Genomic DNA, 16820 nt, shown 5'->3' with positions numbered 1-16820 from the left:
AAAAGTAGAGGGCGAAGGCGCACTATTTCCTTAAGGGGGCGCCTGCCCATATCTATACGTAATGGTGTCAATGGGGTAGAAGCTGGTAAGGCAACCAGATCTCTCAAGAACTTGTTTTCTGAGGTAATTAAATCCTGGAGATTCTCGAACCCCCATAGTTCAGAGCCGTACAGAGCACTTGGCAAAATTTGGCCTTCATAGATAGCTAGGGCCGGGGCCACGGGTTTACTCACTGACTCCCTATGCTCACGTATTACCACCCCAGCAACTCTTTTGAAATTTAATAACATTTTAGCCAGATGGTCATTCCAACGCATCCGACTATTCACCCTGACACCCAAGTAATCGAAGGACTCCACCATATCCAGAGACTCCCCATTAAGCGAAAAATTATTCCGAAATCTTCTGGACGGGGAAAGGGCCATTAGTTTCGTTTTCGAGGTATTAATTGTAAGGCCCCTATCATTACAAAAATCACTAAAGCGATGTAGTAGCTTTTGAAGACCTGCCGGGGTTTTTGAAATCAGAATGGTGTCGTCCGCGAAGAGGAGAGTTGGTATTTTTTCCCCGGCCAGGGATGGCGCATCCGCCGCCTCGTCCCTCGGGTGGTTCACCACACCATTCACAAATAGGGAAAATAGGGTCGGCGCCATGACACATCCCTGGCGGACTCCCCTCCTCACGGGAACCCTCTCGGTCAATTGGCCTTGGGTACCCCATCTGATTCTTGCATAATTTTCTTCATTGGAGCTTGACTATAAGATCCAGAAGATAACCCGGCAAGCCCATCTCCTCCAAAACTTCCCATAGCCTAGCTCGGGGGACCAGGTCGAACGTCCTGAGATCTATAAACGCCAGGTAGAGACTACCCTGGTTAATTAACACCGTTTTCCAATAGATCGCAAAAAAGCGGAAGACCTGGTCCATTGTACCCACTTTTTTCCGGAACCCGGCCTGGAAGTGAGAGAGGACCTGCTCCTCCTCCATCCATGCACCTACTCGCAAAATGATGACCCTGCCAACCACTTTCTGAATCACGTCTATCAGGCTAATTGGTCTGTAGTTGGCAGGGTCATCCCTGTCGCCCTTTTTATAGACTGTGATCACTTCAGCCCCCTTCCATGAGTCTGGGACAGGATGTCCCTTGGCTATTAGGTTCATTATTAATGCGATGAGTGTGGCCCAAGCTGAGGGTTCAATCATAAGAAGGTCCCCCGGAATACCATCTTGGCCCGCTGCCTTCTTCGGGGTTAGGTGTCCTATGGCCACTACTATCTCAGAGGGGACAAATGGATTCTCGATCGTGGCTACAAGGGGGGCCCGATTGGCTGGATCCCGAAATAAGAATTCGGGTGCATCTTGACCACCGTATATTTTTGAAAAATGGGAATACCATTGTTGGCTAGTAATATGATTAGCCAGCAGGGGCCTATTATAATTTCTGGCCTTATTGATCAAGTCCCAGAACAGTGAGCCATTTTTCATTTTAGATGCATTTTTGAGGTCCTGCCAATGCTGTTCCTCCCACTCTTTTTTAGCCCACGCTAGTTCGTGGGCATACTCCCTCCTAACTATTTTAACTAGCGGTTGATTCTTTTTACGGAGGGCGGCAGCTAGCTCACGTCTTTTGGCCCGACACTTAGTAGTGTACCAGGGGTTGCTGGGTTTAGGAGCTTTAGTTTTATTGCTCTTAGTTAAAAATAGTTTACCAACTTCTTCAATGGTGTTATTATATACCCGAGGGAAGGGTGAATCCTGAACAGCCCCTATCCCCATGGCTAGGGCTTCCAACTCACTAGTCAACACATCAATGTGTGCCTTAATCTTTACCAGTTTGTCTGGGTGAGAGGCAACCTTGTCCCATTTCAATCTTCGGTTACCGTCATAAGGAGTTACCTCCTTTGTTGTCTTCGGTGGGGCTGTGTTTAGGCCGCCTATTAAATTTCTCCACCTTAACGACAAACATAAAGGGTTGTGGTCACTATCCTGCGAGGGAACCACCTCCATATCAACTAGATCACACCACATGGTGACGTCCAATAAAATATAATCAATTCTGGATGGGCTATTGAGTCTGTTGAACGTCATTGCCCCATTCCGATCAGAAGGAGATCTACCGTTCACTGCTTTTAAGTAATAATCCACAGTAAGAGCGCTAATCTGTTATGCTCTAGCGGACCACTTTTTAATCGGGGGTAGTGCCAGTGCGGGGATAGACCAACTTGCGTCATCCTCCTCTATACCCAGGGGGTCATCCTCACTTAAGGGTTCGAATGTACAATTAAAATCCCCTCCCACAATTTTTTTGGAATTTGGGGAACAATTAGCTAGTGCCTGTTCTAGAATCGTAAAGGTGCAAGGCGTTTTAACTCCCTGGGTCCCTCTAGCATAAATATTAAATAGCTCCACCTTACTTCCCTTCACCTGGCCTGGAAATGAAAGGTGTTGAATGTCCCTACACTCCGAATCATGAACTGAGATGTTCCAGTTTAGATCTATTTTTATCCAAGTGTGCAAGCCCCCAGAGGGTCTACCCTTTCCATTACTGGAAGCGGGTACACAAAAGGTAGCATAACCAGTTTTATATACTGGTGTTAAACTCCAAGTTTCTTGGAACATACATATATCGAATTTTTCAATAAAGTTGTTCCAATCCAGGAGAGCCAATTTTTATTCCAACCCTGCTATGTTCCAAGACAACAGGTGAATTACGTCTTTACCACTAGTGAGCGGAGCTGAAATAACTCTATTTTCTCCAACCGCTACCCCTAAAATGGTTGTTTCAAGATGCTCTACCTGGTTTAGGAGCTGTTTATCATTATCATTAGTACTACCTCCCACAGATAAAAGGTGGGTGGTAACAAAAAATCCATCAGCAGCTCCAATTTCCGGGAGCAGAGATACCCCATCGCTAGTTTGGGGTTCATCAGCTTCGTTAGGTATCACAATAGCGTCCCCCTCTAATCTGCCTACACTTTGGCTATCCCGTTTACCCTTCCTATGCTGTAATCTTCAATGGCAATCATCCATGCTGGAAAAAACATCAAACCTATTCCCTAGCTCTAGGGGCATGAACGGCCTCCTATGGTCCACTCTCTGCTTGTTGTACCTGGGGCCTCTAAAAGGTATCGTATTCCAACCTTGTTGGTCGAATCGCAGGTTCGTAGCATGTAGTGCTGTGGGGATGACTGGATAGTCTCTATAGTTTTTCCCGGCATGGGTTAGGGGAAACACCAAGGACCTAGGATAAAAATAGGTCAGGGCTCGAGGACTAATTTGGCTGTTACCATTACCTAGAGGCCAATTCAATATAAAATCAACCGCTTCTGGATCTCTAAAGTTAATCAGGACTATGTCTCCTTCAACATCCTTACTTGTACCACCAAGCCAAGGGAGACGTCTGGCGTATAATATCTCTCCATTAATATTCCTGTTTATAGGTCTATGTGTTCTTAACCAGTGTATAATTTTGTTTTTCAACTGGTAAAAGTCTTCTCTCTTATTATCAGCCAATACCGGGACCCCTGTCAAAACCACCACCAAGGGCACAGCTTCTGGGGGTAAATCAACCTGTGGACCATGGATCCTATAACCCCCATCCTGCATGGAGCTTCCCTGCTCCTGACGTGTAATCCCTAGAGGTGCTATACTAATCTCCTTCCCATTGGCTGTAACAAGCTTACTGGTTGGGTGTTCCAAGGACGTCCGGGGGCCCATTCTAACACAGTCAGGAGCTGTATAATCCCCGACCTGTGGTACATTACTACTAAAATCCGGAGTTTCTTGGAGAATATTATTATTAGTAGTAGGTACTGGGGCCTGGAGACTAGTACCATTCGTTTGCACCTTTTCTACTGTAGTCAAATTTCTCAGTGTGGATTCAATATTCTCAAGCCTGTGCTCCAGCCTCCTCAGATTGTCAGTAATGGGCAATATGAGAGTACTAAACATATTCCCTAATTTAGTTAGAATAGCAGTAGCAATAGCAGGCGCCTGCGGAGAATTAACAGCGGGCTGAATGGGCTCCGCGGGCTGAATGGGCTCCGGATTAATTACGGCTATATCCGGGCCCCCAGAGAAGGTACAAGTGGCCGGAATTGGCCTACAATCTGGCCCTATAGCTGGCCCTGTAACAATTCCATTTCGAGTCCTTGTATGTTGGCCAAACTCCGAATGATGGATCCTAGGGTTAATTGGGGCCACCCCCTCCCTACGCCTTATTTTCCTAGGAGGAGGACCATAAATTTTCCCCTTGGCCTGGATCTTAGCCTTTTTCCCGTTTTGTAACCCCCGGCCTGGAAGTCGTGTATTAGAGGCCTTAGGATTTAAAGGAAGGGAATCACTAATAACATGAACACTGGAAGCGTTATTTGTAGGGGAACACTCACGTAATAATAGCGGGACATCCTCTTGGGAAAGGAGGGCATCACTAATATCACAACTGTCGCAAACGTCTGCGGGAACCTGAGGAATAGGATCCCCTGGGGCCCTACGTTTCATATTCTCAATTGAGCGTCGTCGTTCAGATCTACGCTCGGCTAAAGTATCACCTTGATCGTAAACCATTTGGATCTTCTTCTTAAAATAACTGTCTAGGGGGCCATTTACCACGCCCCTCAACGTGTCCCCAGGTAATTCGTTCCCACTCATGGCCATTACAATAATAATAATATTATACCCCTGAAACCCAAAGTCACAGAGACCAGGCCCAGCTCAGCCTCGATCGGCCTCGGAGGGCCTTAGAGGGCCCGCTCTTTGCCCGGTCTTCGCTCCGGGTTGCGATCCGCGCGCGTTCCGCTAGCGCGTTCAGGGATAGGCCACGTTATATACCAATGTGCAGGGAAGGAGGAGCCGGGAAGAGGATTCAGGTGGGGCGGGTGGATTGACGCCGGGCTACCTGGTCCTCGCAGTCCCGGGAGGGTACACAACTCCAATCAGTGCAGTTTATCCCGCTGTGGCAGGAAAGCGTCCTCTGTGTCCGTAAGCCAAGGAAAGAGTGAGTTTCACACCAGCAGCGCCTTCGAGCGGCACCCGCGAAGCGGCGGCCGCGAGGTGTGAAGTAGGCTTGCAGGGAGGAGCCGGGAAGAGGATTCAGGTGGGGCGGGTGGATTGACGCCGGGCTACCTGGTCCTCGCAGTCCCGGGAGGGTACACAACTCCAATTAGTGCAGTTTATCCCGCTGTGGCAGGAAAGCGTCCTCTGTGTCCGTAAGCCAAGGAAAGAGTGAGTTTCACACCAGCAGCACCTTCGAGCGGCACCCCTTAAGGGATATTTTGAGTGGTTTTACCCAACATGCTGTCTGAGATGCAGGGGTAAATCACTTTTAGCAATTTCACGAGCCCACCATGTCTTTGTGAGGCTGAGTTCAATTGCTGCATCGAAGAGATAGTCATCCGCCTGAACATTTTAGGAAATAATCCGCTCTCCTGAGATTTAGGAAAAGTTTGACGTCTTATCTCTTCCCCAAAATCATTTAGACATGGCTATCAACCTTAATTGAGTTGGTGCGGTTTTTCTTTGTTCTGCTATCTTGAAGTGGTATGCTTCCATGTATATCCCGAAGGTTTGATTGCATAACTCCTTGTTGTCCTGTAGCTGGCTGGCCCTTCAAGTCCAGGAAAGAACAGAAGTGGTATCCAAAACGTGTCCCGCTCTGTGGGAACCTCTGTGGTGCTTTATATAGTCATAATAGGGGACAGGGAGGACAGGCAGAGGAAGAGCCACAAAACCGTTACCGTAATCAGCACAGCCGCCGGAGCCCTGGAGCTTGAGAGTATGGGGGCAGGATCAGCCACCCCCACAACTCCTCTTTGCGGCCAGCTCTTCAGCGGATTTGCAGACCGGTAATCGGACAAGGAGGTGAGGTGTTGTGGCGTTGAAGCTGCAAGCCTTGGCCAGGTCCCCCTGTCTAGATGTGACGCTCCTCTTCGACCTGGCCCGACAGGGTGTATGAGAGAGAGCAGTTGAGCACCAGGTGGCAGGCAGTGGCAAGTGGCTAGACCTAAGGACTATTACCTTCTATACCAAGGAGGGGGTGCTGTCACACGTGCGTGCTCCTACCCCACTATCTGTTTGCGTCTGTCCTCCCGCGCCCCAACATCCCGTTATTTTCATCCTACGGCACCCTCTTGTGCAATCTTATGTGTACTTGAGTAGTGTGCTCGTGCCCCTCCCCTTTCCCTCCCTACTGGTTGTGCTATATCATGGGGGGGTGAAGGTGTGCTGGGAAAAGGAATTGGGGCATTCGTCATCTATGGCAGGGCCTATCTTATCTAACCTCATTAGACAGCAGATACCTCCTTCCTGCCTTAGGTCCTGACTATGTGTACCAGACTAACCAGATTGATTAAACAACAATGCTCTCTGGGAAAACTCGGGGGCAGGCCACCCAACTGTCTGTAAGAAGGGGGAGACAGAAAAAAGCTGCCAAAAAGTCAGCCAAGAGAGATATGTTCACCTCCACCCAGGGCCTGTCAGGCAATATCACCTTATTACCAGTACCATCCCCATCTGGTTCGCTGTACACCTCCATGTCTCATTCATGTTCTCCACCATCTAAACACTTCAGGATTGCAGATTATTTAATCTCGAATAAACCAAACTCCGATTATGAGGTTAGGAGTTCTCAGCTTGCTCCCTCCTCTCCAGCTGGCTATTGCGTTGTTTCTTTAGGTGATGAGCATGGCGTTCCTGCCACCCAAGCACACTCACACAATGCCAACTGTCTCAGCTCAGGTTCACGCTACAGACCACCAGGAGGGCAATTGATCGTTTTTGGAGACCGCCTTTGATCGTTGCTTTTATTTCCTGACAGACGGCAACATTGTGAGCTCAGCAAATATGGGCAAAGGCGACCGGAGCATTCCATTAGACAACACGACTGGCCTAGCATTTCAGGCGATAAGCACAGCATTGCTAAGTCCATGTCTTCAACCAACTGGAACAGCACCACAAGCAATTTTGCATGGCACTTGGCCCCCTTCACCCCTTTAAGCCCTAGCTAGACCTATTAACATCAAAAGGTAGTTGGCCTACACGGCCCCAACCATGATGTCAGATGGAGGCGCAGTATCACTCGATTGATCCAATAAAATCGGCAATATTCCAAGGTTTTCTTTTTTGTTCTGGAATGTGGCTGGAATATAAGGGAAAAATAGGGACCACATGTAGTCAGACTTCTTAAGCTCCCTCATGGTTTTATGCCTTCAAGAAACATGGGCGGTGTCGCCTGCTCCCATAATTGGGTTCAAAATGTTCCACACCTCAGCCATCCCATCTTCATCCGGTCTTCGAAAAGGGGGCCTGGTGGTTTATGTCTCAAACTTGGTTAATGCTAAACCCTTCTTCCATGTAGGAGGCACACCATTTTATCATTTATTGGGCCTGGAATTTGCATCTGGCTCCCACATGGGTATCGCTAACTTTTATAACAATATTCCAACACCAGACAGAGGCCGTATTTTGTCGAAACTAGACTATGACTTAGACTCCCTTAACTCCAGAGGTGGCAGAGAGTTTGGCTTGATTTGGAGAGGCGATTTCAATGCCCATCTATGCCCCCCTGTGTGTAAAAACGTTTGTGGCCTAACGGTCTGCGCAGAGAGAACTCTTTACATCATTTCTCCCATGATGCACTCAGCAGTAACATTAATTACCTGATGATGAAATTCAACATGTGTTTTGCGAACGTACATAGTGCTATGAATGACCTCTTCCCTTTGAACTTTGTTTGTAAGGGCCTGGAATTAAATTCATTCTATTATCTGCCAATTCCGGTGCAATAGCGAGGAAACAGCTCGTATATAATCTTGCCTTGAGCGACCATCCTCCCCAAAGCCTTGTTGTAGATATTAGTAGCAGGCAGGAGACAGTCTGCTCTATTAGGAGAATTCCTGGTATCTCCGTACACAAGAGAAAGGGCACTGGCATTAAGTGGGAATTTGTCCACGTTGAAACCTTTACATCCCGATTGGTAAAGGGCACTAGCTCCCTCTTTGAGGTCTGTCGTGATGCTAAGGTTGATTATGCTAGTATTAAGAATGCATTCATTACCCTCTCAGAAGCATTGTCAGAGGCTTTCAGAAGGGTGGTTTGCGTGGGCCCAGATAAGAAAAGGGGTTGGTTTGACACTGCATGCTTTAAGTCCCATAGAGAGTTAATGGCCTCCCTCAACAAGCAGCCTAGATCTGCTCCTTAAGTCGTCTGCTATAGGAAGGCCTACAAAAGGGCGATAGCAAGGAAAAACACCCTCAGACTTAAAGCCTGGGAAGAGCTCCAGGAAGCATGCCTTAGAAATGGTCAGAAGGCCTTCTGGACCATTTATAAATCAACCATTCTTTAAAGATAATGACGAACTTTTGATTGATTCTGCCATATCTGGCCACGAATGACCCACCTATTTTGGGGGTTTACTCTGCTATCGGCGACTTAGATAACAACAGACTCCTCTGCTGTAGCAGAGGAGTGTTTCCTCCTAAAGTATTGACCCTCACTGGAAGAGGTGATTGTGGCTATTAAAGCCAAACCTAGTGGGAAAGTCCCCAGTCCAGATGGGGTCCTTCTGGACCAATTCAAGAGCAATTTATACCTGTGGTCCCCCTTGGTAGCCTATGTCTTTAGAGCAGCGAGTTCCTCCACCAAGATTCCCTCTTGCTCCAACTCACTTATCGTTCCAATCTTTAAGAAAGGCAATCGAGGGGATCCTCATTGTGACTGCACAATCTCCCTCCTTGACTCTACTGTCATAGTGCTAGGTCGTATCTTACTCTCCTGCTTGGAGGCCTTGGCGGAGGAAAGCGGCGCTCTCTTGAATATCCAGTATTGGTTCAGGAGGGGGATTGGGACGGAAGATCAATCCCCTGACATTTGCCTTTTTCTGGGTAAGTATGCAATTGCAAAGCATAGTGCACACCCCTTGATCTTCATTGATCTGTCCAGTGCCTTCAACCGCATGCCCCACTCTAGACTGTGGGGCATTATGGAAGGCCTGGTCATTGACAGACATGTTATTAATACCATTAGGGAAATCTATTGTGACTCAAGTGCTTCAGTAAGGTTTGAACTGCGGGGGGTGTTCTCCAAGACGTTCGGGGTGCGGATGGGCATCAGACAAGGCTGTATCCTCGCACCTTTTTTTCCCCCCTCTATTTCAATCACTTGGACAGGGAGTTATTATTAAGAAGCGGGGACATGGTCCAGATCAGAAAGCGACCTATACCAGCCCTATTGCATGGTGACGATGCTGCCATCATGGGCCGCACACCCATAGCGCTGCAGCTTCTTTTGGATACTTTGCATCCTTTATGGAGGGGCTTAATATGAGAATTAACACCACCAAATCCTCTGTAATGCCCTGTGGCTATAGGATGGGTCAGAACCAGTCTTTAGGCTTTAGGCTACTCCGGTGAAACATGAGGCAAATTTTAATTATCTAGGGGTAACTTTTAATTGTAGGGATTCCTGGCAACCACAGCTAGAAAACAGAAACAGCCCGCTAGCAAAGAGCACCAATGCTGTTTTCTCCTTTGCCACTAAATTAGGCAAAATATTGCTTGCCCAAATGCTGGCAATCGACAGTGCAAAATGTGTCAGTCTGGCAACTTGCGGAGCGGGAGTCTAGGGAACACATGCGGTTTTGCCCCCACAGGCCACAGAAAACAAATTCACACTTCACCTACTGGCACTACCGCTTTCATCAGCCACAGAGAGTTGGGGCTTACATACCTTGATGACATCTTAAGAACATGTCCAGTGCTGTTACAGTAAAGGGTCTGCGTCAATGAGGCACTCTCCTTATACAGAATGCTAATTGAGGATTGTCTGTCCCTCTCGCTGTCCCTAGAAATTCCCTGGTTGATGGGCATCCGGGACATGGCGGCGGTCCAAAGTAGATGAGATTTGTTCAAAGACCCTTCACGCTCCTTGCCCACTAAGCCCAAAAAAATACTTAGGGATCTATATTACACATACTGGGAGGCAGTGAGATGGACAGAGGTGTCTGTATCTTCTCTGTTGGCTGTTATATGCCGCTTAACCCACTCTGGAACTTCCAAACATTCCTGTTGTACGATGTTTCGCCTTAACCTATTTTATAGACTGGTTACTTTTTCTCAGTGCAGTGACTGATCGCGTAAACTCTTGCCTTGCCCATGCGATCAGAAGTCAGCACAGAGCACTTTACATGTCATGTTTTTTTGTGCTTTTAATTCCTATTATAGGTCTTTGGCCTTAAATCCGCTATTAATCAAGTACTCTCTGGGTTATGGAACAGAACCGTTCCACTTTCTACAATCCCTGAGTTCAGAGAGCATCTTTACTGTACATATCTTTCTAAAGATGGCGCTTAAGGCAAGGAAATTACTCGGATAGTCTCCTACATTGTGACGAGCCCTTGTGCACTTTTGTTTTAGATTTACTTCAGCTTTGCTCTCTTTGCACCCCAGACACTTATATATTATTGCCGTGATACACTATATTGCATGTATTTTTAGGACTTTCATGGAATGTGATACAACACATCACACGTGACCTCCTTGGCCCTGTGGTTCGATCTTTCTCTCAGACGCCACAGGCAGGTTTTCTAATTTGATGTTGTCATCTGCATTGTACACGGAGACTCTGCTTTATCCGCACTCTAATTTTATTTCCACTCTAGGACTTTTTTGTACTGTTTTATCAAATTTGTTTGTAATTTACTTTTATGGTGTATATCAATTTTACCAAATAAAGTTGATTTGAATTGTAATTTAATTGATTGCAAAGATACCCTTGTAGGGGTGATAGTCTGTGCTTTGCCAATTCGGTAAACAACATAAGCTTGAGATATGAGTTGTGACCATATTAGCATTCCCTAGGAAGCAAAAAGTTCTTTGAGCCAAATTAAGCTAAACCTCTGGAACAAAAGTCTCCTGTTTCTTTCAGTTGCTTAGCAATCTCTTGTAACAACTATAAGAGAACCCGTCGCATCTAAGAGCTTATCCTGACAGGATACTTAGGCTGTATCAATGCCCTTTTGACCACATCTAGTTAAATAAGTAACTATTTTGTAATCTAAGACGGGTGTGGCTGCCGCATTATTCAGAAAGATAGGTGTTGGGCATTCTGCTTTGAGTTTAGATAAAACATATTTATCCATAGGAAGTTGCTGTCTATTTTTTTAATTTTAATTTTTTTAAAGGTTTTATATAGCGCTGGCTAGACCCGGAGGTATCAGAGCGCTTTACATGAGTATCAGACCATAGTTGCAGGTTACATCGTTACAAAGGTTACACAGTTATTAGAGCATGGCTACATAGTTACATGTAAGGTCGAGACAAACAAGAAGGACATATACGTAAGGGAAAAAGCAGGCAAGGGGAGAGATTCAGGGGAGGGGGTAGGAGCAGGGGAAGTAGTCAAAGAATGGAGGAGGGAAAGAGGAGGGGAGGGTGAGAGACACAGCATAGAAAGAGGAGGGAAGGGTGACGGGACACAAACCGGTAGACGAGTAAAAGCTGCGTCCAAAGTCCGGTAAACTATGGTCCCAGGGGAAGTGGTATCATTTTCCCATCTCTGTTGCGAGAGGTTCCCTATACGCAGTAGACTCTCTCAGAGCGGTCTCTGAGACTCCAAGGCCTACATACTGGATCCTTCCCCAAAAAGGGGAGAGGGAGTGCTTTGGCAAGGGGTGCCATACCATACTTCAACTGTGAGTGTCTCCCTTGGCGCTGTGGACTCTCTCAGCGGGTTCGCTGAGACTCCAGAGTATAAATATTGGATCTTTCCCCAACAAGGGGAGAAGGAGTGCTTAGTCACAGGGCACAAAAGAGCAGGGGGCTAGGCGGTGTAGCAGGCAAGGGGAGAGATTCAGAGGAGAGGGAATGGGAGCAAAGGAAGTAGACAAAGAAAGAGAGAGTACTAAATGGGAACAAACAGCATCAATTTGGGGGAAAGACTGTTTTCTCTTTGTTAGTTTGCCCCATCTCTAAGGTAAAAGCCTAGCACAGGCCATTCCAGAAGCTTGGCAATCCAAGACATGAAGCACACAGTTAGTAATTCGAATTATTTAATAAACTCTGTCACATGCGCAAGAAAAGCCCCCCGCAAAAATTAGGAAGTTGACAAAATGATGGTCAAACATAGGATATTTATTAGCATCAGGAATACCTTCAAGAAAATTGCGTGAAATCGCTTTCTTAGAGATAGTTTCCACCATTTTGTGGCATCCGGACTCCACAGTAGAGACTCTTGGCCATCGATGTTATCATTGTCAGAGCCACATCTGTCATAATTTACATCATCATCACAGACAGTACAGCTCAGAGAGCACAACAGACACAAGTATATTCTTGCCTTATTCTCTACCTCCAGGCTAGGGTGTCGCAAACTTGATTTTAAGTAAATCTTTTCAGGCGGCAGAGGGTCGCTAAGCACTAATACTGCTAGTGTCAGAAATCCATTGAATATCAACAGTTTAAAAAAAATCTTTGCAGCACATTTATACACTCTAAAAGACGTCTAATTCCTCTTTTCTATTAAGGTAACAGAGTCAGGAGACTACAGTATCCTGAGACTCCAACACCCTGCTACTGCCAGCAGGAGAGGTCGGTTTTTCAAATAACACTCTGGTCACACAGGAACTAATGTCGGAAGCCATTGTTTTCAAATTAAAATACATTGCGATTCAGAATTATCCAAAACGAATATAGATTTTTCCTAACCTGTTCCTCCTCTTCAAATTCACAGTCACGAGCTTTACCATCATTGTTACTGATGTTACTACTTTCTGATTGCTGAATACATTCCAACGCAGCACCAGAGCCTAAAACGTCCCCCAGTTTCCCCAAAATCTTTGAAGTTATTCTGTCTCAAAGGTTGCTCGCATAGGAAGCCCCCAGCAGACGCAAACTAAACAAATTGGGCAATAAAACTGCCAACATCATGTACTAAATGTATCTGTCGCCCACTGCAGCGGCAAAGGAAGAGCCCTCAGACTGACAAGGACTAATATTTATGGACTAGGATTGAGGTTGTTTAGTGTCCTGTCCTCGCTTATCGCGTAGTTTCACACCTCCGCATTGCTGTGAAATACCGCCATTTCTTGCGTGTGTTCATACAAGCATGGCAGCTGGCCTTACTGAAGGGTTGCGCCCCGGGAGCTGTTCTCACTGTAGTTACATCATGCTAGGGGTAGGCATTGCTGTAGTGACATCACACAGGTAGCTTTCCGCGCTAAGGTGATATTAAAGGGGCTCCTAATGAACTCTGTAGAAAAATAAAATAAACGTATATGCCAAGAAAGAATGAAAGTTGTAAATACAACTGAAATGTCCATTGTATCCTCAGGTGAAAAAGCACGTATCATGACACTACAGTGTATAGGTATACTTTACAATCATTTTCCGATTGTTAGATTTTTATTGTAATTTATGGCTACGCTTTATTGTTACTTTGTAAATTGTTAATCCCGGTTTCGACAGTGTGTGACCCTGAGCACTTCATCTCTTGGTCTGTGCCTCTTGACTGACTTAAAACGGAAACTTTAAGAAAGAGATTAAACGCCAGCTGTCTGGTCGTGTTAAAAACTGTTTGAATTACTATCCAGTAAAAAATGTGGAAGGTTGCTGCCACCTCAGTAAATGTTGTGTTTTATGTTTGCTCGCTAGGTGGCGCTGTGCCCTTGGACGTGCAGAACGGAGCTGGCGAAGTGATTCTCTGGCAGCAACAATTAAGGAGCAGCTCTGCGATTGAGGCGATGTCTGCTTGTAGCGGGAGCGTGCCCTCTTTGTCTCCGCGAAGGAGCAGTGTCACCTCACACTGCTGCTGCAGTCTGAAACACACTAAGACTGAAGCAGCGCATTTAAAAAATGGTCCCCGTCCCACTCACAAATCATGAGGAGACTCGTGCGTTCCCGCTTGTTTTATCCAGTTCCGGCGCCCGTACCTCACAACAGATCTAACCATCAGACCGGTAACGCTCTGTCATCGTGTGCTGCCACTGGCGGGCGCGGAAAGGCACTCTGGGTTTAATCGTTATGTGCCAACATTGTACTTTTGGCCAGTCCAGAGGAGGACTGTCTCTGTAAGAATTGTTCACTTCACAGCCAGCAGGACTCCGACTCTCTCGTCGACCGATCCAGCGACTGATGCTGTGGTTTAATGAACACCTGTGTTTGAACTCTGAGAGCAAATCAAAAATGCAGATATGAGAGAAAGAAGACATTTCTGGCAATTAAATGAGGTGTGCTCTTTTAGCAGCTAAATAAATAAAATTATTCTCAAGTATTTGTAACTATTACATGGTAACTATAGGCTACTGATGGCTACACGGGCAATTTCTTACGGTGATGGTGTAACCATGGAATCTTAATAGGCCACAAGGGGAAGCCTATAGAATGATGTAACCGTGAACTGCCTATATTCACATGAGGAATTCTACATGGTGGTTTAACCCTGGGTTAATGATTGCTATAGAGGAAAAGCCATAAGGTGCCGTTACCGCGGGCTGCCAGTCACTATTCAAGAAATTTCATCAGTTTATTTACCCACGAGCTATCCATTGCTATGTGGTGAATCCTATAGGGTGGTGTATTTTATGTTATGGGTATTTGTAAAGCGCACTGTCCTAGCGCTGAGCTGTGTGTGTGCCTAGCCCTGGCCTATAGTAGGTTGGTTAATTGGAATGCCAGGTCTTCAGCTTCTTGCAAAATTAAAGAGAATAGGAGCCTCTGATGTGGAGTGGGAGGCCATTCCACGCTTTAGGAGCATTGTAAGAGAACTCCCGTCCTCTTGATCTGGTTTTGTGTATGCATGGGATGTGTGCAAGTAGGAGTTCTGCGGAGCAGAGGTGGTGTCTGGGTGGTTGGCGTATAAAAATACCGTTCAGTTTTGTGGGGCTTATGTTGTCTAGTGCCTTGAATGTGTATGTGTGAAGAGTTTGACATGCGTGCATTTGTGTATCGGGAGCCCGTTGCGCTCCCTGAGGTGTAGTGTGATGTGAGTTCAATGTGGGAGGTTGAGGATGAGTCTGGCTGCTGAGTTCTGAATGGTTTGTAGTCTTCCAGTGAGTTGCTTGGTGATCCAGCTTAGAGGAAGTTCCTGTAGTCCAGCTTGCTGGCGACTATAGCTTGAATGACAGCTTTTCTAGTGTTGCTTGGGAGGCATTTGAAGATCTTAGCATCTTCATGGTGTTGAAGCAGGATGTAGTGACAACTTTGACTTGTGTGTTCATGTCCTGTTTGCTATCAATGATTATTCCGAGGTTCCTGGCCTGGGTGTGGGTCTGAGTTCAGCCGTCCATCAGTTGAAGTCTTAAAGTGAGGTGTTCTTGCCAAAGATCACTATTTCTGCCTTATTGGTGTTAAACTTGTGACAGTTGGCTTTCATCCTGTCAGTGTCTTCGATCATGCTGGCAGTGAACTTTGTTCTTTTGTTTGGGGTCATATCCAAAAGGGAGAGTATGAGTGGCATGTTGTCAGCTTAGGAGAGGATGTTGCTGTAGTGTGCGTTGATGACATTTGCCAGAGGGATCATGTATGCATTGAAGAAGGTGGAGCTGAGAGATGAACCTTGAGGCACTCCACAGATGAGTTTGTGAGCTTCTGAGGAGTAACGTGCTAGGATGACAGCTTGTGCTTTGTTTGTTAAGAAAGAGTAGATCCATGCAGTAGCTCGCAAATCTGGTGAGGGGGGGGAGTGGCCTGGTAGGACCTTGTCCTAGCTACTACACCGCACTAGGCGACAGGGGAACACCTATATTATTACATCCTAGGCAGGCGCACCTTTGGTAGACAACACTGAAATTCTAGCAGAGTTTGTGACATATTATGAGCACCTCTATGATACACGGCTCACTGATACTGCTACATATATACCAGCATACCTTGATGAGGTGGCTCTGCTTTGGTTGGAACGCTGCTATCAATTTCTAAGCCACCCAATCTCTGTGAAGGAAATAGTTACTGGCAGGGCAAGTCCTCAGGCTCTGATGGCTTGTCAATTGCCTTTAAAAAGCATTTAAACTCCTATTAGCACCCCACCGTATGGAGATCTACTCAGACGCTTGTTGATGGTATCCTTCCTCCAATCTTGTGCGAAGCCGTCCTCTGTGTCCTTCCCAATCCCGCAAAAGACGCTGCTTGCTGTGCTTCTGGTAAAGACCCCTTACTTTACTGATCTGCAATAATAAAATCCTCACAAAAGGGATGGCAACTAGGCTATCTCTCCTGCTCAATAAGATGGTGTCCCCGGTGCAACAGATTTGTTGCACAATGTCCCACCATCATCAACCTCCACACTGTATCTACTGTTCTACATCAACTTAAACCGGAGCGTGAGGCAGTAGTGATATTAGATCTCAAGAAGGCATTTGACTCAGATTTTACACACACAAAACTATATAAATGCAGTAGTTGTAGTTATACTTATCTCAAGAAACTATAGCTTGTGCCCTAAGGTAATTATAACTCATACCCCCACCATGCACAGTTTTCTCATCAATAATTCTATTGGAAATGTAACTGTGATATTATCAAGAGGTCATACAAGATGTCATGAGTGATGTGGGATAATTAGAAGTGCATGGCGAGGGCACAAGTAATCGTTTATTGAGATAAGTATAACTAACTATAAATGTTGAATTTCAATGGTTTTGTGTGTGTGAAATCTGAACCTAAGTATAATGTCCCTGTAACCTTTGTTTTTTTTAGTGAAGTTCTAAGGATGTTTTAATTCCATTTCCTAACTATAACGTCCTTGTGACCTTTTGTGTTTTCAGTGATTTTCTAATTACCATATATTAATCCAGCGGCCGTGGCACGCAGGCTTGGTCATGCGTGGTGGGA

At 46.0% G+C, this 16820-nt stretch overlaps 1 protein-coding gene across 1 annotated transcript in view; it reads left to right on the top strand.

Moving 5' to 3' along the window:
• CHCHD5 (coiled-coil-helix-coiled-coil-helix domain containing 5) overlaps window positions 1-14259 on the top strand; it is a 44833-nt gene extending 30574 nt beyond the window's left edge. The window contains exon 4 of the mRNA XM_085654253.1: window positions 13644-14259. The gene's annotated coding sequence lies outside the window, so the exon portion shown is untranslated. The remainder of the gene's footprint in view (window positions 1-13643) is intronic.
• The last annotated feature ends 2561 nt before the right edge of the window (window positions 14260-16820 follow it).

This window comes from Triturus cristatus, chromosome 4_1 (genome assembly GCF_964204655.1).
Source record: "Triturus cristatus chromosome 4_1, aTriCri1.1, whole genome shotgun sequence".
Taxonomy (NCBI): Eukaryota; Metazoa; Chordata; class Amphibia; order Caudata; family Salamandridae; genus Triturus; species Triturus cristatus.
The sequence above is the reverse complement of the archived record's forward strand: the minus strand, read 5'-3'. Positions and strand labels throughout refer to the sequence as shown.